At 41.8% G+C, this 23,408-nt stretch overlaps 1 protein-coding gene across 1 annotated transcript in view; it reads right to left on the bottom strand.

Annotated features, from left to right (window-relative positions):
* MCTP2 (multiple C2 and transmembrane domain containing 2) overlaps positions 1-22,743 on the bottom strand; it is a 248,854-nt gene extending 226,111 nt beyond the window's left edge. The window contains exon 1 of the mRNA XM_030873171.3: positions 22,649-22,743. The gene's annotated coding sequence lies outside the window, so the exon portion shown is untranslated. The remainder of the gene's footprint in view (positions 1-22,648) is intronic.
* Between the last annotated feature and the right edge of the window lie 665 nt (positions 22,744-23,408).

The raw sequence follows: 23,408 nt of genomic DNA, 5'->3' as shown, positions 1-23,408 counted from the left end.
CTTAAGGACAAACTAAAATATATCATCAATAACAGTTGTTATTCCTTCAACAGACATGGGAGGAGGGGATGGGTGCTTGTATTTTATTCTTACCATACGTCAAGAATTGTTCTGGAAACTAGAATGTGGCTGTGAAGAAAAGACAAAACTCTTCACGGGACACTTAAGAAAAATCATCCCTGCTAAAATTCACACTGTGACATACTTACAGAGAGAGAGGTCCAGCAGCAAAGTCGATAGAACACATGTTCCCCAAGATCACGCCATAGCTGTCAAACATTGTATTAACCCCCTACTGTCGTGAGTGATTATTTCTTTCATACCAGCTCCCCCAACTTTACTTTATTCTTCCCGTCTCCTGAGCAAAAATTACTGGAATAGTCAATTGTTAAACTGCCCTGGTTTCAGGACAGCACACAGCATGGAGGTGGTCCCAGCCTCCCCTGGTTCTTCCTTAAAACCATCCAGCATAAACCCAGAGAGACCTCCTCCAATCCCTTCTACTAAAACACCCCAGGATTCCTCACGGTGTACACTCTCGCTGCTTGGAGGTCTTTATCTAAACGGAATTTATCACTACTCAGGGAAAACAGGTACAAATAAAATAAATAATTATTAAAATATTATTATGTTAGATGGTGATAAGTGCTATGACAAAAACAAAACTGCTAAAAAAAAAAAAATTAAGTCAACTTTCTAGCCATTTACATCCAAATGATTGCTAATACCAAAGATCTCAGTCGCACAGAAGAAAATCTCTCTACTTGAAACAGTAACAAATCTAAAAAGATCTTCTAATCCTGTTTCTCTCTTAGGTCTCCAAAGTGCCTGGCTGACCAAACTTGAAACTTAGCAGTCTTCTGTAAAGATATATTAGAAATCATTTCAGTCAACAGTCCTGACTAGACTGATCATTTCACCAGGAAGTTCAGTGTGTAGCTATAAGCTCAAAATGTTAGGGACTATTTTTAAAGTATTAATCAATGCTATTTATTGAAAGTTGTCTTTAGAAAGGGGAGATCTCCCAATGGGCGATTCAGAAAAGTTGTGTTTCCATCAACCCCAGCTTTGCCATCATATTACTGACCCTTCCCAAGCGTAATACATCTTTTACAAAAATGCTAGATTAAACCTATCTGAAAACTTCAAGCTTTAGAAAATGATACAGTGACACTGTTGAAATTACAAGCAATGCAACAGAGTTTGAAAATTCTCTCTGGTAAAGTCATTAGTTTCTAAATAAAGAGTCATCAGTTTCTAAATAGAGTCATCAATCATCTAAGGTTGTGCTCAATGATAAAGTAATGTTTACTCTCATAAGGACAAGAATGACAGTTTAAATTCATTCATTTATCCAACAAATATGTCTACAACTTAGTATTTATCAGAACATAAAATCTGTGTTTTCTTAACATTTGTATAGCTGAGTTTCGTTGATCTCAACTTCATCCACATATGAAATAACTGCTTCAAGAAAACATACGTTGGACACATTTGTCAAATTTCCAAATCAAGTGGGTAGTCAGTTCAAGAATGATAAATAGTGACCCTTTATTTTGTGATAACTATAGGCAAGCCCTCTACTGAATACGTTTTCTCTAAGTGTTTGCTGAATCCTCACAACCGTAATAGAGGTACACAAAATTACTCTGATTAAACATGAGAGTAAATCAAGGATTAGAAATATTAAGCAAATCATCAGCTAGTAAGTGGCAGTACCAGGATTTAAACCAGCTTCTCTCTTACCACAAAATCTGTGCTTATACCTTAAGCTACACTGCCATCACTAACTAGGGATCACCAAATCTCTCTTCTGTGTAAATCAGTCAAAATTATAAAGTAAGAATTTAAAAAAAAACAAAGAGACATGGTGGATGACATAATTATTGATGCATTAGAGTGAAAAAGAATACAGAAAATTACAAAGGCTAATTAAATAGTGATGGTATTTAAATACCCTATGAAATAAGCAGCAATAATAAACAGAAGCAAGTGGAAAGTAACTATTAAAATATCCAAATGCTATGAAGAAATCATGTGCTGTCACCAATCCACCATCGAAGTATTTAAAGATTTCTATCATGTCACCCACCATTGCCCCGTCATTTCAGTGCACACGTGTGCAACCCTGATTTATACAGTTTGAAATCTGAGTCATTGAAGGTGAAAGTAAACAGTGTGCTCTAGAGCATAAAAAGCCACGTTAAAAGCAGATGTTGGTTTCAACCCACCAATGAGCTAAAACAATACCAGATTTTTTTTTTTAACTAATGAGAAAACTTTCTTTTTCCATCTTTGGATTTTAAGGGTTACAACTCCATGAATACTGAAACAGAATTAGATCTTTAACATGAAAAGGAACTATCACACTGTTCATGTTTTTATGAGTTTTTTTTAAAAAAGCTGGGGTGCAGTGGTAATGAGGGTATGATTTTTCTTCCCTAGGTATTAGCTCAAGGAGTAAAATATACACTTGTCATTCTCCTGAGGCACTCAATTCAGTAGGAGAGAGAACAAAACAATTTCAATACAGTGTGATCTATGAGGTATTAAGAATAAGATGCTAATAGAGCACTTCAGATGGATCAACCCATCATGGTAAGGGCACAGACCAAGGAGATGGTAATTAGAATAGAGATGAGGGGACTGACTAGTTGAGAAGCTGAAATATGTTGTCTATTTGCTTACATGTGTTGGGCGGGTAGGAGTAAGGCAAAGGCAGATGTCAAAGGTTTCTAGACAGGCAGCAGGGAATCCATGGAAACTACCAATGAACACAGGAAAGTAAAAGCAAGAGCCATTTACAGAAAACAAGATGAATTCCACGTTGAATATCTTCAGTCGGAAGGACTGATAAGTTATCAAATTGGAGATAGACTACATAGCCCAACTGGCTGTCCAAGTTTACAGTTTAAAAACAAGGTTTGGACAGTAATGAAGAGGATAGGAACCCTCCCCCTTTCCCAAGCCAGTGTGTAAAGTAAAAAGAAAACGAGATTAGGGACAGAACCATAGGGATCACATGCTTTTAGCGGCAGCACAGAGAAAAGACAACTTGGAATAAAAACTGAGCACTCTCCAGAGAGGCACAGGAGAGCTAGGGAGGAAAAGGGAGCCATCAAGGAAGCTGAGACAGGAAAGAGTTTCAAAGAGGGAGAGACCAACCATTTCAAATATCTCAGAGAAGTCGGCTGAAGAAAGCTAAAGTGCATCCATTGTTTTTGGCTATTGGGAGGGAAGTAGAGCCCTGGGGAACACAGAAGCCAGAATGCAGAGCACTGAGAAGGCAGGAAAGGAAGATATGACAAGAGACGCCCTCTCGAGAAGCTTTGCTGTGAAGAGGAGAGAAACTCTCCGTAGTCTTATGCCAGCGACAATGTAATAAATAGTATTATCTGATTAAAATAGGTTACATTTTCAAAATCAAACTCATAACTTAAGACTAAGTGAAAGTTGTAAATATATAAAATTCAGATTTTAATCGTAGACGCCTCAAAAATCTCACCATTTCCCTTTCCCCTCAACGTTAACGTTTTCATGTTGTATTTTGATGGTAGGCAATCCTACCTAGTCTGAAGAGACCCTGGATTACACTTACATCCTTAGGTCACAGGTTAAAAACTTCAGAATTAGAAAAGATTTCAGCCGTTTTACTTTCAGAGACAAGAAAACTATAAACCAGAGACACGAATGAAAAAATTGTGACTTATTTTTCTCCTTCCTGTGGCACCCAGTGCAGCCATCAGCGCTTGGCAGAGGTCTAATTCACATCTGTTAAATGGAACTGAAGGTCAGATGGCTAATTAGGATAGAGACTTGGCTAAAATCCACATCTTTTGCCTCTCCAGGTAATTTTTTTTCAATGACAATTCAAAAGGTTGTGTTTTGCACCTACAGTAAACTTTTAAAACATCATTAATCATTAGGGAAATGCAAATCAAAATTACAATGAAATACCACCTCACACCCATTAGGATGGCCACTATTAAAAAAATAACAGGGGCTTCCCTGGTGGCTCAGTGGTTGAGAGTCTGCCTGCCGATGCAGGGGACACGGGTTCGTGCCCCGGTCCGGGAAGGTCCCACATGCCGCGGAGCGGCTGAGCCCGTGAGCCATGGCTGCTTGAGCCTGCACGTCCGGAGCCTGTGCCCCGCAATGGGAGAGGCCCGCGTACCGCAAAAAAAAAAAAAAAAAAAAAGAAAGAAAGAAATGGGTAGGGTGGTAAATTTTATGTTATGTTGATTTTCTGACAATTCAAAAATTTTAAATAAGTTATAAAATTGATTTTTAAGCCTAGTTGGAGTGAATATATGGATCTATAAAGTGATACCATTTAAGAGGATGTATTATGTAAAATAATAAGACAAGTGTGTCTGTAGCAGGGTCCAAATCTCAGGTGATCATGGGTGCCACAGAAGAAAAACAGGAACACAGGCAGATGAGTTGTGGTGGAGGATGAGGCAAGCCAGAGAGCACACAGGACTCCCTGGAGCAAAGGTCCTCCTCACTGTGGCCAAGGGCTGTCCCAACACTCTGGTTTTTCAAGAGATGCTCCCAGTCCAAATATCTGTATGAAATTTCCACATTTCCTTACACTGTCAATCAAACAAAAGTCACCCAAGAGCCACAATTTTCAAATCAATTTCTACAGTTGTGTTTCTTATGTCAATATATAAATATCCACATATTGCTTCTAATTTGGATAGGATACTTGCTAAAACTTGACTAGGTGGACATTTTCTATGGCTTCTCACTCTATAAATACTCAGCACTGATTCACATTTAATAACACAATGAAAAGAGCTTTTTTTCTCCAGAAAGGATCATTTTTGTACTAAAATTGTTGGGCTATGCTGTCGATTTTGCTCTCTTAGTCCCTTCGTGCTGGATTCTATAAATAAGCATACAAATCAAATGTATAGTTTCAGGCCACATTTCTTCATTTTATGATTGGGCTCTGAGTGATCTCACCTCGCAGAGCTCATGGCATTTAATACAGCTGAGATACAAAGACCCTCTCTGAGCTACTAAAAGGAAAAATACACAACTCGCAGTCCCCATCGTGAGGTATAAATTCACTTAGATAAATTTGTTTTCAAGGTTATTCCACTGTGTTAGTTCTTTAGAGAGCCCAGTGATTTGCCTTAATGTGTTTTTATATTTAGAGTATATTAAAGAAAATCCATACAAAATCACATGGTTCATAGCCTTCTCTACTAACTCCCTATACATGCTCACCACGTGAAAATTTAAATTACCCCTTGATCACAGGTGAAGAACAGAATGCATCGCACAGTTTGCACAAGGGGACAATCACGTTAATATAAAATATAAATGTACTATAAGCCTAGGAATGTACTATAATATAAATGTTTATATAAATATTTATATAAATATAATATAAATGTACTATAATGTACTATAATATAAAATATAAATGTACTATAAGCCTAGCACAGAATGCATATCATTTCAGTGATGTATTTGTAGAGATACACACACTCGTGAACAGAAATGTGAACCACTAATCTTCATTAATGCCACCATTAAAAATTAGTTCTCTGATGCTATGTAGCCACCTGGAAAATGATTTATGATATAATTTTAAAAGGAAAACACACAAACTGAAATTGTACCTAATCTATGTTTGCAGCTCTAGAAAATGATGTGTAAGTATGGACTAGGCTAGAAGGAAACACAGAAAAACTGTGAATGGCTAGTTTTTTCAACACAGAGAATACCTTCTTTCTTTCTGAATTTTTAGTTTGTATTCTCTTTAGTATTGACATCATGCTGTTTGCATAATAGATACACATAAAAATAAAAGCAATGTGTACAACGGTATTTTGTGGATGTGTGTGTCTGTGTGCGCTTTCCCCCAACATAAAGGAAAAGTTCAACCCCAGATTATCTTGGATGACAGCTAGGTTTCTGATGACCAGCTCAGATCAACTGATGGCAGCTGCCTGAAGAGCTGTTATGGCAAAGGATTCTGAGGCTCAGTGGAAAACATGATGTCATCAACATGAATATCTGCCATGGGCTTCAGAAGGGGAACAAATGCTCTATGCCAGCTATTTGCCATCTCTGTCTCGGCACTAATATCAGAAACGTGGATCCTGTGGAAGGACCAAGGGTATTCTACGGCTTTCCTTAGAACAATCAACTCAGGAGGCCTTAGCAACTCAAAACATGACATAGCTAATTAGTTCTTATCTAACAGCCAATGTAGAAAAGTCCATGTATACAGTTTTAGAATTTAATATTCTAAAAATAAATTCTTAAAAATGAACGCAGTCACTTCATTGACATGGTACAGACACGTGCTAGGGAATCAGGACAGACATCTACTTAATCTGTCTTCTTATTAGGTTGCTGTAATTCCTACTTATCTGCAATAAAATGTTTTCATGGTATTGCCTCTGTGCAGAACAGAAGTCTCCAAAGAGAGAAGAGCCTGAATAAGCATTTATCTACAAAACCCAGGGTGTGAGTAGCATCTAAGTTTGGGGTTAATATTTTATTTAATAAATGTCTGCTTCCCTATAAGGTGGTAATTCTGATGACCATTCTCTTCTACGGTAAAGGAGAAAACGGCACTGTTCTGTACTTAGAGTTAATCAACAAGAAATACAGAGTACCAGCTCAAGCCACCGTGGCAGCGTTGACACCGCTGGGCGAGTTCCCTGACCATAAAGGGTTCTCGATTCAGACACTTGAAGCTTTGCAAAGCCTCATCGGCTGCTTTCATTCATTTTCTATAAATACACAAAACAATTCAAACTTCAGAAAAGATAGAAAAAGCCTAAAAATAATCCATAGTTGAAAAGAGTCAGAATGAAAAAAGAGGAAGCTCTAATTTCCAGCAGGTGTATTGACACCAGTGGGCAGAATCTTGACCATGTGAGAATACGGCAGGCTGGTGTGTCATTTACAGAAAGTTAAAGGCATCAAGTGAAATCACACGTGTATTAGGCATGAGCGGAAAGTTAAAGTAAGCTCTGGGCTCACCTAACCAGCCAGGATAATTGGAAAGTAAACACAGAAGAGCTCTCATTAGGGGTAAAGTTCAGTTGACATGGGTTGTATGTATGCCAGGAGGAAGGCTCACCAACCCAGAGTGAACACCTGGCCTGGGAGAAGCCATCATTTCCAGAATGTTCAGTTTTACCAGGTCTAATGTTCATGCCTGAATGCAGGAGACTGCTGCAGCCCCAGAGCAAGGAGAAAAATGGGTGTAGCAAATATTTAGGATGAAGGTCTAGGGAGTTTTTGTTCGAGGCTGTTATATAATCTGTTCTCCCCGCAGATCAAACACTGGCTCTTTCAGATCTCAGATCCAGCATCGCTTCCTTAGCAAGCCTGACCCTAACCCTAACTCAGAACCTGACCCTCTAGTATGAAGCTGCATTTCTGCACCATAATCTCTTGTCACACCTGACATTCAGCGTGGCCTTGATGATCAAAATTATCTCATCAGTTTGTTTACTTGGTCTCCCCAATCCACCTCCCACCCCCCACAATAATTAAGTCCTCTGAGGAGATGGGGCTGTATTTGCCTGGTCCACATCTGCAACTTCAGCACAATACCTGGCCTTAGCAGCAGAAGGAAGGAAGGAAGGAAGGGAGGGAGGAAGGGAGGGAGGAAGGAACAAACGAACTCAGACGGCAATTCCTCTACTACTATCGTGACTAAATATTTCCCAGAACTCCAAGCCTGCCTAGAGACCAGTATATTCCATCAACCTGAAAAGTCTCACAATGCGTAAGCTCTTTAATACATGTTTAATCATTCATTAAATAACACTGGGCAATATATTTATTGCTCTGTGATAAGATGTGTGAGCAGTTTCATGTATCTTATACAGAGCATTAAATCAGTCCTGACACAGCCTCATTAGAGACCTGGGTGTCATCATGCTGAGGGTGGAGCATGTTTTACCTGCCTGCCCTTCCCCTCTGGTTTTCCCCATTCATTTCATAATGGAATGATTCACTCCTCTTATCAACTTTATAAAATCACAGTCTGCAGGTTGACGATGAAACCCACCTAATTCATCTCTGAAACCCTCAACCAAGAAGTGAAAGATCCTAGAACTGGGCATGACCGCAAAAGCCTACAAACCCAGGCCCTTTCCTCTCTTCCCATCAATGTTTGGATTTCAGTCATCTAAGATGCTCCTCAATCCTGAGGCTCCTGGAGATAGCCAGGGTCCCCTAGCAGGTCAGGACCAAGTAAAGACAACAGGTGAGGCTTCCGAGATGCATTCATGAGGAACTAATTTATGTGCACCTGATCACCTCTGAACTGATCCAAATGTCTGAATCAAATAAGGAAAACTGCTATAAATGGATTAAAATTCATCAGTCACATATACACACACACCTGCATACACCAAGCACCAAACCTTTCCTTGCCTGAGAAAGGTTTTTAAGGAGGGATAAATTCGGAGTTTGGGATTAACATTTACACACTACTATATATAAAACAAATAACCAACAAGGACCTACTGTATAACACAGAGAACTGTACTCAATATTTTGTAATAACCTATTAAGGAAAAGAATTGATACATGTATATGTATAACTGAATCACTTTGCTGTATACCTGAAACTAACACAACATTGTAAATCAACTATATTTCAATTTATAAAATAAAATTTAGTTCAAAACAGAACTGTTAATTTTTTTTAAAGTTTAAAGAGAGGTTTTTAAAATATAGATTATTGGCTATTTCCTACACTCATGTGAAATATGCTTTATTTGAAGAATATATTTCTAAAACTCTCAGTGGTGCATTAAAGTGACATTTGCCCAGATCACAGAACTTTTTGTCTCAAAATACCCAAAGGGATTACTCACTCTCAGAATGTAGTCAGCACACATTAGTGTTTATAAAGCATTCCATTATAGCAGCATCTCTCAAATGAAAAGGTAGAGAACACTATTATCAATATTAAAACCATCTAATCTCTTAAAAAGGTTACATCGATTCTTCCCCCACCACTCTGATTCCATCAATGCCAGTGTCAGATCCATGAAGTGGCCGCTATCATGTAACAACTTAAATTCATAATTCCCAAATGAACTTTCCTAATTTTCTACACTCTCTCAACCCATGCACTTTGCAACTCATTTACTAGAACATCAGCTAGGAAAAGGCTTGGAGTGATCAGACGTATCCAAACAAATCTTCCCACTGAGCTAAAATACTGCAAATGAGTTTTTAAATACGAAGCAATAGTGAGGTTCTATTAAGATGGGCAAACAGGACACCTTCTAGGTCATTTCAGCTAAAATAAGCCTCCCCACCATCAATGTTATAAAAACAACAGCAACAGCAGCAGCTACTGTAACTACTCCATACATGCGGCATTAGGGGTAACAGACATCACACACCAACAACTTTAAGTGCATCTGTCGTTTAATCCTCATAACCCTATAAGGTAGGTACTATTAGAAGCCTCATTCACTGACGGGTAAACTAAGGCACAGAAAGTTTAAGTAACTTGCCCAGCAGCACACAGTCAATATGTAGCAGAGCCAAGATTAAGGCCCAACAGCCCAACTCCACGTTCTTGATCTTTATGCAACCTTGTCCCCCAGTCTCTGTCACTTCATCTCCTGCTTCACGGTATCTAGTCCTAAAACATGCAGCATTGCAAAGGGTCCTTCAGCAAAGTTCCAGGAGGCCACACGCTATGAAAGGAACAGAGATAAACAGTGCAGATCTCTCCTGGCGACCTCTACAAGCCTTTGAGGGTCACTTCCTCTCCATCCTTCCAGACTCAGATCGCTTTTTCCCTCGCATCAGCCTAAAACAGACCTCACCTGCCTTTAAAAAATCCTCTCTGTTCCCAAGAGGGTGCCACTAATAATCTTTTCACAAAGATGGATCTTGACTCTCCAAGGAGATAAGCTTTTTGAAAGTAGGAACCACTTCTATTTTCTCTATTGCCCCGTATAAACAGAAAATCACAGCTAATCGTTCCTTTTTTCTTTCTTTCTTTCTTTTTTTTGCAATCAGAAATGTAGGCATGTGAACCCAAGAAAGACACTGATTAGCTGTCACCTTCCAAAGACAGCCTTCCAAGGTATTCTTTCATCCATATATATTTAGGCAACATTGTCAGGTTTCCCCCAGGAGTGGCTGGGCTTTCATCAAATTATACTGTAATCACCAAGAAAGTGCTAAATCCAGCACAATCAATAGAACGTGTACATGACCAATATCCACTTTCTGCTCTCAAGACTTACTTAAAAATGCAAAAGTGAAAAACACCTTAAAAGTGAAAGTAAAAATCTAAAATTAAAAAAAAAAAGGAAGGATGATGTCTCATCTCTAAAAAGAACAGCCTCAAGGTGGGTAAAAAGGACTGAATTTGATAAATTTTATTGCTCCCTAAAATGTGTCTCCAGTTAGTTTTTGAAATACTGTCATTTAGTACCAGCTCCTACTCATGTTTCCTGCCCTACTCCTTCTTACTCTTATTCTGGTTGGAAGAAAATATAGAACAAAGCATCAGCAGTGCCGAGGGGCCTGATCTCTGGGAAAAAACTCCCATAACACTGTGGGCACTCACTTCCCCAAACCTCTGCAGGCTTACTCATTACCAAGTAGCCAGACTCCCTCTTTTCCTTGAATAACAGGGATGTATAAAGTACTTATTACATACAAGGCACTCCGCAGGGATTATTATTAATCGTCACAGCACCTCAAGGTAAGGATTTTCATCTCCATTTTACAAATAATGAACCCAAGCTTTGGAGATGATGAAGTCCTACAAATGGCAGAGTTGACATTCGAGCCCAGGTTGGTCTGAATTCCAAACCCTGGCTCTTCCCAGTAACTGGGTCATGGTGAGTTAAGTGAGCCACAGAGTGGGATTCCATAGCCAGCCTACTGGGGTGGAGGTTTCTGAAGTGGTCCCACCCCATGCCTACCTCATCCGAGGTGGCCTCCAGGAAGGCTCATTGAGTAGATAGAATCTTGGAAACTTTCCTCTCCTTAACCATATCAACTAGCAGGCACTGTAGTGCCACTGTAGTATTTCCAGACCTCTAACAGAGAAGATGTTTGGCTGGTAAAACCTGATAATAAATACCGGAGACTTTTTAAAAGCTTTAAAATGTTAAAGAAATTCACAGTATTTTTGATATTCTCATGTCCAAGGATGACTTCTTTTTAAATGACATCTTAAATACAACAAAAAAAGGCCTGTTATCTCACCATCCAATTAACCCTGGCAATATTTTTTCAAGGTATGCCTTTAGGAAATTGTAATTGTGCAGAGAAGCTCACAATGAAAAGTGACTCAGCCTAGACTAGACCATTTCCAAAAAGTAACCACTGGTAAGTTTCTAATGCTCATTTCCAGAACAACAACAACAACAACAACAAAAAATATATATATATACACACACACATACACACATTCATATACTAGCGCATAGTAACAGTATAAATACGTGTGTATGTAAAGGGGTTTTGCTCTATACTATTTCATACCATGCTTTATCACATAATGTTAAGAGCAACAATAAAACCAATGTTTTATAAATTCTAAGTCAGTTAGCTCTGACTCATAGCCACTACCAAAAAAACAATATTTCAAGGCAGGGGCTGGTTTTCCAACTGGCTAGATTCGGAATGTTATTACAAACCAAAAAAACTACCAAAATCGCACTGACAAGACATCCAGAACTGGTCAGCAAAATTTGCATTAAAAAAATAGTTTAACCGGGCTTCCCTGGTGGTGCAGTGGTTGAGAGTCCGCCTGCCGATGCAGGGGACACGGGTTCGTGCCCTGGTCCGGGAAGATCCCACATGCCGCGGAGCGGCTGGGCTCGTGAGCCATGGCCGCTGAGCCTGCGCGTCCGGAGCCTGTGCTCCGCAATGGGAGAGGCCCCAACAGTGAGAGGCCCGCGTACCACAAAAAAAAAAAAAAAAATAGTTTAACCAAAGCACCAACTTATCTTTCATTATATATGAATGTCTGTAATGTTTCTTATTGGAATGAATGCAGATGACACTAATAATCATTCTGTTCAAAAGCACAGGACATCAATTCGCAGGGTGCTAGGGAGCTTACCTTAAACCCTCTCCATTCCCACTTCCACCACATCAGCTTCAGCATCTGCTGTCACATTCTACGAGGTCACAGGCTCTACGTCCACTAAAGGAGGGTTCTTAGGAGGTATGGCATAAGCAGAATGTCCAGCACAAGTAACTCCAGTTTCTCCAAGACCACATCAAACAGAACATCAACCTCATCCGTCTACTGTGGACCCTTAAAAGATCTCATTTGATAAATGGGCCTAATGCTCAGAAAAAAATGAGTAACAAAGAAGCACCTAGATTTGATCAATTCCACCACAGGAATTTTACTTGGATTTTGAAATGTCAACATCTGCATGTACTTAAAAGCTTACATCAATTTAAAAACACAAAAACACTGTGACGTAGCTCTCCTGTGAACACTAGGGAATTACGCATGGTGTTTAGATGGAAGGGACCACCTGCTTTGCTCCGCAAATCTATTACAACAATTACGTGTTTTATGCATCACTTGGGTCAGATAAAGGAGAGTGACCTTTCCAGAATATCCAGCTTCATGTATTCACAATCTTTGGGCATGAAACTGCTCTAAAGCAATATATTTATCAAGACCATGCCAAATCCATGTCCAGAAGAGGGTCTAGCAGGATTCCAGGGCTTCGCCGATGTGAAAGGTGAAAGGTTTCAACTATGCCTTCACCCTGGGAAGGCGCAGAGCAGCTGCTTCCAGCCCCAGGCTGCAAGGAAATTCCTGGAATCTTATTTGGAACAAGTCTTGTAGATTCTCTGGTCTTGTGGTTAAACAGCTTCACTGGGAAGCAAGGCAGAGTGGAATGGTTGAAATAGCACTGGCTGGAATGGAAGAGTAGGAAAAAAACTAAAATTCCATCCAATTGTGTAACCCTGAACAAGTTATCGGGCTTCTCTGAGTCTCACTGTTTTCTTCTATTAAAAGGGGATGACTCCTACCTAGGAGGGTCCCTGACAGGATTAGAGTAAATAAGATAATGCTCCCACCTAACAGAAGCTCAGCAAAGGCAGGCAGCTAGCACACTAAACGAAGTAAAGCGCAGCTGAGCCTGTACGACCTGTAAACTAGGAAAAGCCAAAAACTCCTTCCATTAAAGGAAAAAAACACTATCAATGAAATGGCACATATTGGCGACTGAACCCCAAAACTAAGCAATAAATGAGTGATTTAGGATCTTGAGCACATGGTGACAAAGCTAGAAATGACACAAGACTGGAAGTTGGAAAGAAAGTAGTTAATAAAGCAACTGAATATTAATCTGTTATTATGACCAGGGCCACGCCTCTGTGTTTAAACTTTCGTGTGTGTGTGTTTTTAAAACATGTAAAACATTTAAGAACAATTCCTCATGTACCTCTTCAGCTCTGCTATGTCTTCTTTTTCAAATATTAACACAGGAAACTTCCTGAAAGCCTTCTTTCTCATTCTTGGCTAAAGCTAAGTATCTCTGTGCCAGCTCACCTGAGATTAAAGAGAGTGAGAGAAATGTCAGAGAAATTCTACCTGTTTCGACAGGCCTAAAATGCTGAAGGCAACTTGTGCCAAGGATTCCTAACAAGATCCAAAACACTAAACTATGTAGAAAGTGCATGACAAATAGAAGAGGAGATAAGGAAAATGGGGGTAAAGTGTCTGAGAAGATGGAGATAGTGAATTACGGAGCCTGGTCCAGCAACAGACAAGAAACTATAGGACAAAAAGTAACAGATACAGGGCTTCCCTGGTGGCGCAGTGGTTGAGAGTCCGCCTGCCGATGCAAGGGACACGGGTTCATGCCCCGGTCCGGGAAGATCCCACATGCTGCGGAGCGGCTGGGCCCGTGAGCCATGGCCGCTGAGCCTGTGCGTCGGGAGCCCATGCTCCGCAACGGGAAAGGCCACAACAGTGAGAGGCCCGCGTACCACAAAAAATAATAATAATAAATAAATAAATAAATAAAAAGTAACAGATACATTTTACCTGACAGATTGGACAGATTTTGTTACCAACATATGAGGGTAAAGAAGCTTCCAGCATCTCTGGGCCCCAGGTGGTTCATGAAGGACCATCAGGAGCTGAAAGGGCTGACCCTAAAGGCATTTCCAAACTACAAACCTAGAAAGCTAAGCTAATTTTATATATTTATATATAATCTTTCACATTAGGCAAGACTATCATAGCAATAATGTTAGCTATTGTTCAGGTAATGCAATGTTCTTTTCTGACATACTACCTAAGTTCTCAGACTAACCCTCAACATCTTTCATAATGCTAAAAATAGTCCTCACAACCAAAAAGTATTACACAATCATTATATTTGTTTGTTTCTAGTTTGGTTTGGGTTTTGCAGGGGAGGAGTGGTTGTTTTGTTTGTTTTTTGTGGGTTTTTTGAGTTTTGCTTCTTGGATCTGAACATGGTCACAGTCACACAGATAAAAGTTGATATGGAATTTAAGGGAAAAAAAAAAAGTTCATGAAGAACCTAGGGGTAAGATGGGAATAAAGACACAGACCTACTAGAGAATGGACTTGAGGATATGGGGAGGGGGAAAGGTAAGCTGTGACAAAGCGAGAGAGTGGCATGGACATATATACACTACCAAAGGTAAGGTAGATAGCTAGTGGGAAGCAGCCGCATAGCACAGGGAGATCAGCTCAGTGCTTTGTGACCGCCTGGAGGGGTGGAATAGAGAGGGTGGGAGGGAGGCAGATGCAAGAGGGAAGAGATATGGGAACATATGTATATGTATAGCTGATTCACTTTGTTATAGAGCAGAAACTAACACACCATTGTAAAGCAATTATACTCCAATAAAGATGTAAAAAAAAAAAAAGTTGAATACTTTCTTTTGGGTTTCCCTGATCAATTCACAGCTCTCATGAACATTCTCTTTTATTAGCTGACTTTTAATGGACAAAACAGGCTATTCCAAACTTTCAGTTCCTCAAAAGCATCCATCCGTTTCTCAAAACAACCTCTCTGATCCTTCCAAATCTTCTTCCTGGCTGAGGTGCCTGCCCATCCTTCCTGCTAAGCACTGGCAGCCCTGCCCCTGGAGGCGTCCTTCACTACTTAACTCCTACCACCCACTGTGCCTTTATCCTTAACTAACAGCACACTTCATTGTACTCACCTGTCAAGCTGTCTAACTTCCCCTCTAGGCTCTGAGACAGAGCTCTCTGCTTTATTCACAAGGAAAACTCTAGCACATAGCATGCATAATACACAATTAATAGCTTTTGGATAAAAGAACAAATATTTACGTATTTCAGGTACTTTCTAACACATGTTTTAAACAAGCCATCAGCTTAACTCTGAGCACCTAAGAAAACCTGTATCTTCTATACAAATGAATCTTGTAACATCTGTATCGGTAGCAGCTACAAAACAGCCCTGGCCAATCTACATGGTATGTACTATCTAGCTATATGTATGCATATGTGTATGCATGCATGTATGTGTATATGTGTGTGTATCTGTGTGTATGTATGTGTATGTACACATATGGCCAATCTACAGGATATGATTCATTTACCATAAACATGATACACAAATGATAAATGAGTGTTCTTAATAATACAACATAACAAATTAAGAGGAAAGATGGTAAGGCATTTTAACTTGTGACAATAAGATGGGCTCAAAATCTGAAGACCAGCTTTCCGCAAGCCCCTTGTCACTCTCCTGCCTGGCCTGCTTTCCACACTGAGGGCCTCCTCCCATGGGCCAGAGCTCAGGCTGTCAAACTCGCAAAGGCCAGAGTGGAGGATTCATCTCCACCCTCTGAAGAAAGTGTAGAAGTAAACCTTTTTCATCTTTTCACGTCAAGGGAATTGGAGTGCGTTGCTATCCTGCCTACTCAGGAGAAATGCCCACATTTCCTCCGCGACCTGCTTCTCACTTACCACACTGCTTGGGAGACAGCATTTTTCAACTGCTGATAGTACTCCCCCACTGAATTACTCAGTTCTCCAATCAGCTGCATTATTCTATCAGTCTACCCAAATCTCTACCTTGGAGTCATCCACACATTTCAAACTCACAACATCCACGAAACTCACGATTATTCTCTAGAAAACCGTCTTCTCTAGTCCTGACTTGTGTTACCGGCACCAACCTGGGGGCCCAAGACACAAACCTCAGCCCCAAGCAATCTCTCTCTCGCCACCCACATCCACCTGGTCACCTCCGTGACCTCCCAGATCTCTCTCAGATCCTTCCACACCTCTGCTTCCCTACTGCCTTACACTAAGCCCTATAACCTCAGTCCTGAACTATGGTAACATCTTAACTCCTCTCTTGACAACTCACTGCCAGAATTAGGGCATCTAACTCTGTTCACCTGTAACATCGCAGAGCAAGTTTTCCGTTCCTAGTCCGTAGGGATCACATCTGGCTGATCACCACTGCATTTCCTTCGAGTGCCTAACATGAGTGCTTAGCACAACCAAGCAAGCAAAAATGACCACATGAATGAATGAATGAACACACGAGTGAGACAGAGAGTACTCTCAGAATTGCATTCTACTGCTTGCCATAACTCAGATTAATGTTTGTCTAAGTATTTGTCTCTGGAGAAGAAGTAAATGAGGTAGGAGACAGATGGGCCCCTGGGCCGGACAGCTGATGTTTGTTAAGTGGAGTAAAACTGAAGCTTTGCTCTCACCCAGACACTCCAAGGACAAAGCTAGTGGCAGAAGCTGAGCTCTGCTGAAGTAAAGAGATGAGATGACCTGAGGTCAAGGGAAACTTCCCTGTCTACACACGCACAGGAAGCCTCCTTGGGGTTCAAAAACGGAGGAGCACCACCCCATAGTGAGTGTGGACATGCACCCACAGGCCTCTGCAGTGAAATCCATCTTAGCAAAACGATGTGCACATTGGGGCTTCCCTGGTGGCGCAGTGGTTAAGAATCCGTCTGCCAATGCAGGGGACACGGGTTCGAGCCCTGGTCCGGGAAGATCCCACATACGGTAAAGCAACTAAGCCCGTGGGCCACAACTACTGAGCCTGCACTCTAGAGCCCACAAGTCACAACTACTGAGCCCAAGTGCCACAACTACTGAAGCCCGCACGCCTAGAGCCGGTGCTCCACAACAAGAGAAGCCACTTCAATGAGAAGCCCGTGTACTGCAACGAAGAGTAGCCCCCAGTCGCCGCAACTAGAGAAAAGCCCATGCGCAGCAACGAAGACCCAACACAGCCAAAAATAAAATAAATTTATATATTACAAAATAAAAAAAAGATGTGCACACATGTTGGGGAGGGTCCTAGAACAAGTCAGATGTGGGAAAGGAAACAAAATAATTGCCCAAAGGTAAACAAAGACCTGAAAGAACTGTCCTATATAAGGGATTTAAATCACCTCTTTACTGCTCTCCTCCTCATTAGAGAGGACGCCCATACCCTTTCTCTCTGGGTGTATATTTCTGCCTTGCTTCTAACTTAAATAAATAAACTGTTTCTCTGTGTGCTCTCCCATACATTATGCTGTGTCTCTAATAATAAACTTTGCACCTGTTTTTACAGTTTATGCCTCCTTGAAACATTCTTGCTTTCAGTGGGGGTAAGAGCCAGGGCCACTTTGCTTCTAGGTGGTCTGGTGGCTAGGATTCCTGGTTTTCATCCAGGCTACCCAGGTCCAGGTCCTGGGCAGGAAACTAAGATCTCTCTTCAGGACAGCTCACTGCTGTCTCTCCGAGATCATAAGAATTAGTAATCTGAGGCTCACACCCAAAAGCAAACCATCATTCTACACAGACACATGTACTCATATCTACAGCTATATATTTTTTACATGCTGCCTAGCAAGATGGAGCTATTCCATGATAAAATGTACAGAATTGTGGAGAATGATTTTTTTCAGAAAGAAAAGAAAACTAAAAATGCAAAGTACAGTTCTTCTAGATACCTTCCAGGACATGATGAACAAACACACCATCATCTTCAAGTCCTCTGTGGCCTGGGGAGGGGGGTTGGCCTTTAGAAGAGAGGTCCCTGTGCTAATATCCTGATCAAATCCTAGTATTCCGAAACAAGGCCACCTTCCACAATCATCCCCTGGGGAAATCCATGTAAGCCCATCATCATACTGGGGAAAGAGGTGCTCCATGTTATGTAATCATATATACACAATCATATCCATTTACTTATGAAATTCTCAAAATTTGCACTTGGAGTGAATGACAGTAACATTCTTCCTCTCTCATCTGGCAATCTGTCCCTAAAGAAAAACTTGCTAACCCCAAGTGGTCAGCTAATTCCATGGGCCATTCCAAGCAGTTCCAGGCCTGCCTTCCAGACCTCTCCCACAAGGCCAACACAAAACAACAACAGCGATGGAAACTCTCCCAGACCTTCCCAGAGAGGGAAGATGGGCGCTGGAACCACACTGCCTGTGCCTGAATCCTGGCTGAACTGCTTTCCAATCATGTGACCTGGGACAACACCTTTGTCTCTCTGTGCCTTAGTTTTCTCACATTTAAATGGAGTGATCTTCATGTCCATCTCAAAAGTGGACAGGACCTCAGGAAAAGGCAACAATTAACAGAAAGGCAGATTAGAAATAGCCCAAGGGGAAAAAAACAGGTAAACAACAAGGTCCTACTATATAGCACAGGGAGCTATACTCAATATCCTGTAATAAACCATAATGGAAAAGAATATGTATATATATGTACAACTGAATCACTCTGCTATACATCAGAAACTAACACAGCATTGTAAATCAATTAAAGAAAAGGAAGAGCCTAAGTAAATAAATAAATAAATTATTGGAGTGATAACAGCTCTCTCTCTGGGGTCGTAATGATGATTAAGAGAGTTAATATTTCTTAATCACAATGCCTGGCACCATCTAAGTGCTCCATAAATGTCAGTGATAGTAAGGTAAGTTATACTACAATAATAATATATTAGCCTTAGGACCAATCTTACTCCTCTCCTTTCATCTTCCCAAGGGATTCTATGCCCTACCAGTTCTCTTAAACACTACAAGCAACGGTTCTCAAACTTTATAGCATACACCGGAATCATCTGGAAGGCTTCTTAAAACACAGATTGCTGTGTCAGAGACACAGAGCTTCTGATTCAGGGGGCCTGGGATGGGGCCTGAGAACACACATTTTTAACACGTTAATCTCAGGTGCATGGGTGCTGCTTGGTTTGGAAAGACATGTGGAAAAATACTAAGGGTCCTCCCTGCATCAGTGGAGGACGGTGTGTGGGTCCAAACCTCCAAGGCTTTCTATGGCCCTCCACATCCCTAGACTGCCCTTCCCGGACTCTTCCATCTCAGTATCTCCACCCACAATTCCCAACTCAGCTTAAGCATCAAGACCTCTGTGCTGGCGCCAACACTGTACTATCATCAATGAAATCAGCTCCAAGAGACCAGGTGCTCCCTGGCAATCAGAACCTGGCCTTACCCAGTGCATGGGACATAGAAAACCCTCGATAAACGGTGCCATAGAATGAAAGCTGGGACGGCCAACAGTCGAAGGCATCCCTGGAGAACCAACCAAACTGGAAGGTCTTAGACATCATCAGGGGCCTTCCTCTCAGAACTGTTCACTGGACATGAAGTGCCCTGAGTCCCCAATGAGCCCAGGATCTCCTCCGCCCCAGTCGGCAGCTTTTCTGCTCAGTGGACCATTGGTCCTTTGCCTCCAACCACAACTGTCGCTCCCACTCTTTGAAGGTAACGGAGCTTCATTTTCTGGACTCTCACTGGCATGGGCCCCAAGGAGTGCTACAAGCCGCTGGGAAATGCTGAGTGTTCTCAGAGAGAAGGTTACAATCAGGAAGCATTTTTTTTTTTTCTAGGAAGCATTTTTATGTAAACGTTTCTGGTAAATGACCCAAAAAGATCTCTGCAGAAAGAGATAGCAATCTCCAGCAAATGGCTACAATTCCTTTTTCCATTCTAAATAGGCATTCACTTTCATAGCTAATTTTGTATTATTTTTCTTCACAAGGATACCCATATTGTTTACCTTTCAGGTCTCCCAAAATCTGGATCTGCCCGTTTCACACCTCCTGCATACACTGCTCCTTGGCCCTTCGGCTCTTCTGTGAATTTCTCTAAATCATTACACACCCTGCCCCTTCATTAAAGCATCTTAACCAAGTCAAGCACACTTTTATAAACACCTGCTAGGCAGGATTTCAAATGCCTTTAGAAAGAAGTTCAAGGTGTCTTGTCGATTTCTCTGTCAAATGAAGATAGAGGGAAAAACAAATGTGCCAAGCACGATCCAGGCAGAATATCTACCTGATCCTCCCAACAGAGGTAAAAAGCCTTTCTTCAACAAAAAACACTTTCTTCAACACCTGAAGATAATTTCAATATGAAACCCCTCAATTTTTGTGTGTAATTACCAACAGTTATAAGGAAGGTTTTCAGAGAGCAAGTGTTCTCCATGTCAGGAAATATTATTTAAAATTCTAAGTACTATTTTCATTCTCATTCTACACAGTATAATAATTTTAATTTGAAAAATCACTTGTGTGGTTTACATGCACTTAAAGAAACCGTCAGTTGAGCTGTTACGGATCATTTACTCAAAAGACTAAACTGGAATTTTAGGATTCCTTCCTAAATAAGCACGTTGACATACTTACACTTCTAGAGATAGATTTAAGGAAAACTATATATATCTTTTCAAATAAATATTCATGATTATAGATTTATACACACACACAAAGTCTCTTCTAGGTGACAAAGGTGGCCTCTATTCACCTGTAAGCTATAAAAGGAAATTAAGATGAAATATGTTAAAGCACATGAATAAGAAAATTAGCTGATACTTCAGCATATGAATAATATGAATATTAGTGGATACTTCAATGTGTAATACACAAGGAATACATATAAAGTTTTACTACTTTGCCCAACTTGGCTATATTAGGTCCTTAAAAATATGTTAAGGAAGATACATAATAAATTTTATATTTTTTAAAATAGCTGTCCATCTTCTTGTCCCAGATTGGTTTCAGGTTAACAAGGAGAATGAAAACAAACAATGCTCGTTTTATTCATGGTGGTTACTTTAACTCTCAGGACGTGGATTGTTTTGTGAACATAAATTTGAAGTAGTATTTCCATTAAATCTGCAGATTTACACTATCTGTCTCACAGTAACTTGGAATAGTGAAAAAGCATGGGTTCTGCACTCAGAAATATCCACACTCAACTCCCAGGTCCACCAGTTACTGTGAACAAATTCCTGGACTCTTCCCTGCCTCAGTTTCTCATCTGTACAGAGGAAGTAACACCTACTTTGTATATTTTATGCAAGTTTTTTAAGTAAAGTGACCAGCATGGTGCTTGGCACAGAGTTGACTCTTACCAACCTTAGTTTAAGGATGGTTTTGGATAATCCTTGTCACTCTGGATGAGAGACCAGGCTAATGATAAATAATTCTCCAAAGATTTTCATTTTCCCTGCATTTAAAATGCTTATTACCAGAGATCAAAGAGGTACCGTAAAGACAAAAGCACCACGTGCCACTGCTCTCTTTCTAAACACCCCCCTGTGAGAAACGACTGCCCTAAAATTCCCTTTTGTATCCACACCTGTGCTACCACACAGCACACCAGCCTGGCCCTCATAGAGATCCCCCCCTTAACAGGCGTGCAACAAATTATCAGTTAAATTGAAATGCTGCTGACCCAAGCAAAAACTGAACGCTAATGGAAATCGCAATCCATAGACCTGTTTGTGATTCGGTGTGTCGATGAAACAGGTTTTCTAGAGTCCCCAGGTTCACCAGGAGGCTGTTTGGTAACTTTAAGTTCCCGATGCCGATGGAACTTCTAGAACAGACTCAGGTAAGCACCTAGACACAGGTGAAACCTTCACACAGCGCGCATAAGTTCATTCAGACATTCTAATCCACTTCATGGAAACCCAACCATATTTAAAAGCCATCAACGCACCATTTGCTTAACAAATGGACAGTGCACTGGGGAACTAATTGCGGAAGCAATTGCCTCTCAAGGTCGCCACCACCATCACGATATATATATATACTTTTTAATGTGACAAGACACTCTGGAACCTACACAATTATCAGAAGGCTTTCAACTCTCGTGGGGGGGGTGAGCAAATGTCCGCGCAAGGAACCGAAGCGGACTCTCCGGGCCTCCACGAAGGGAGCGCATCCAATCCCACCCAAGTGAGGGACTGACCTCTGCACAAAGAGTCCCGGAGGTGGCAGTGACAAACTCCGCTGCGACCCAAGGAGACCTAATGAAGGTCCTTTAAAATGCAAAGAAATCCTAGGGCAGGCTGCCCTCCCCCGGTGCGCCCTCCAGCACTCCGGTCCTCGACATACCTTTCTGACTGAACCGGCAGCTCCGGAGTTAGCAGCTCCACTGAATTCCCTTCCCGGTCGGTCAGGTTCCCCAAGTCCCCGGTTCTGTTGGCAGCGGACACCCCTCCACCCCTCAAAGGAGAGAGCCACCGGCGACCCGGTGCTCCGCCCGCGCTCGCGGCCAGGTGAACCCCGCACCGCCCTCACCAGTCCGAGGCCGCGTCCCAGGGGATGCAGAGAGGCCGGCGCACGCCGCTCACCTGCGCGGGCCCCGTCGCCGCCGCTGCCGTAGCCGCTTGCACGCGCCAGGAGCCGCCGAGACGCGGCGAGAGCTGGCGCATCTCCTGAGGCAGCCAGACTTCCTCGGCCCCGCCTCTTACCGGCCACGCCTCCAGCTACCCCGAGAGCCTGCCCAGCCTCCAGGCGGAGAAGGCGGCCGCGCGTCACCTTGGGGCCCCGTCCCACCCGACCCGGCGCTGACGCCGCAGCGGGAAGCTCCGGCGGCTGCTGAGAGAAGGGGCCGCCGCTGGATTCCGGGTAATGGCTGGGTGAAGAGAAAGAGGTTACCCGCAACTCCTTCGTCTGGGTTGAGTCACAGGAAAAGGAAGGTGTGTCCAAAAAGTCTGGCAGTGACTAAAAGAGTTGAGTTTCTTCACGATTTAGTTCAGAGTAAGAACAAAGTGTGGATAAGTGTGGTTGGCACTCAAGAGGACAAGTGCGGCTGGCAAAGTTGTAATTGCTTAATTAATCACTTGTCTTCGCTATTGCGCAGAGGCACGCACCTTGTTCCCTTCGCTCCCTAAAGGATCAATGGGAAGGGAACAGCCTCCGTTTTTACCACCCTGACCCTGGCAAGAGGTACCAGAGGCAGGCAAGCCGTGAAACCTGTGCCACGTGCGCGCGATTGTGGGTGAAACCCCGTTTCTGAGCCTAAGTTCCTCATTTCTAAAGATTAGGTGACATTCGTGCCCAGCGAGCTGCCGGAACACTCAAAGAGTCTCTTAAAGAGAGACTAAGTGT

Source organism: Globicephala melas, chromosome 2, assembly GCF_963455315.2.
Source record: "Globicephala melas chromosome 2, mGloMel1.2, whole genome shotgun sequence".
Lineage (NCBI taxonomy): Eukaryota > Metazoa > Chordata > Mammalia > Artiodactyla > Delphinidae > Globicephala > Globicephala melas.
The sequence above is the reverse complement of the archived record's forward strand: the minus strand, read 5'-3'. Positions and strand labels throughout refer to the sequence as shown.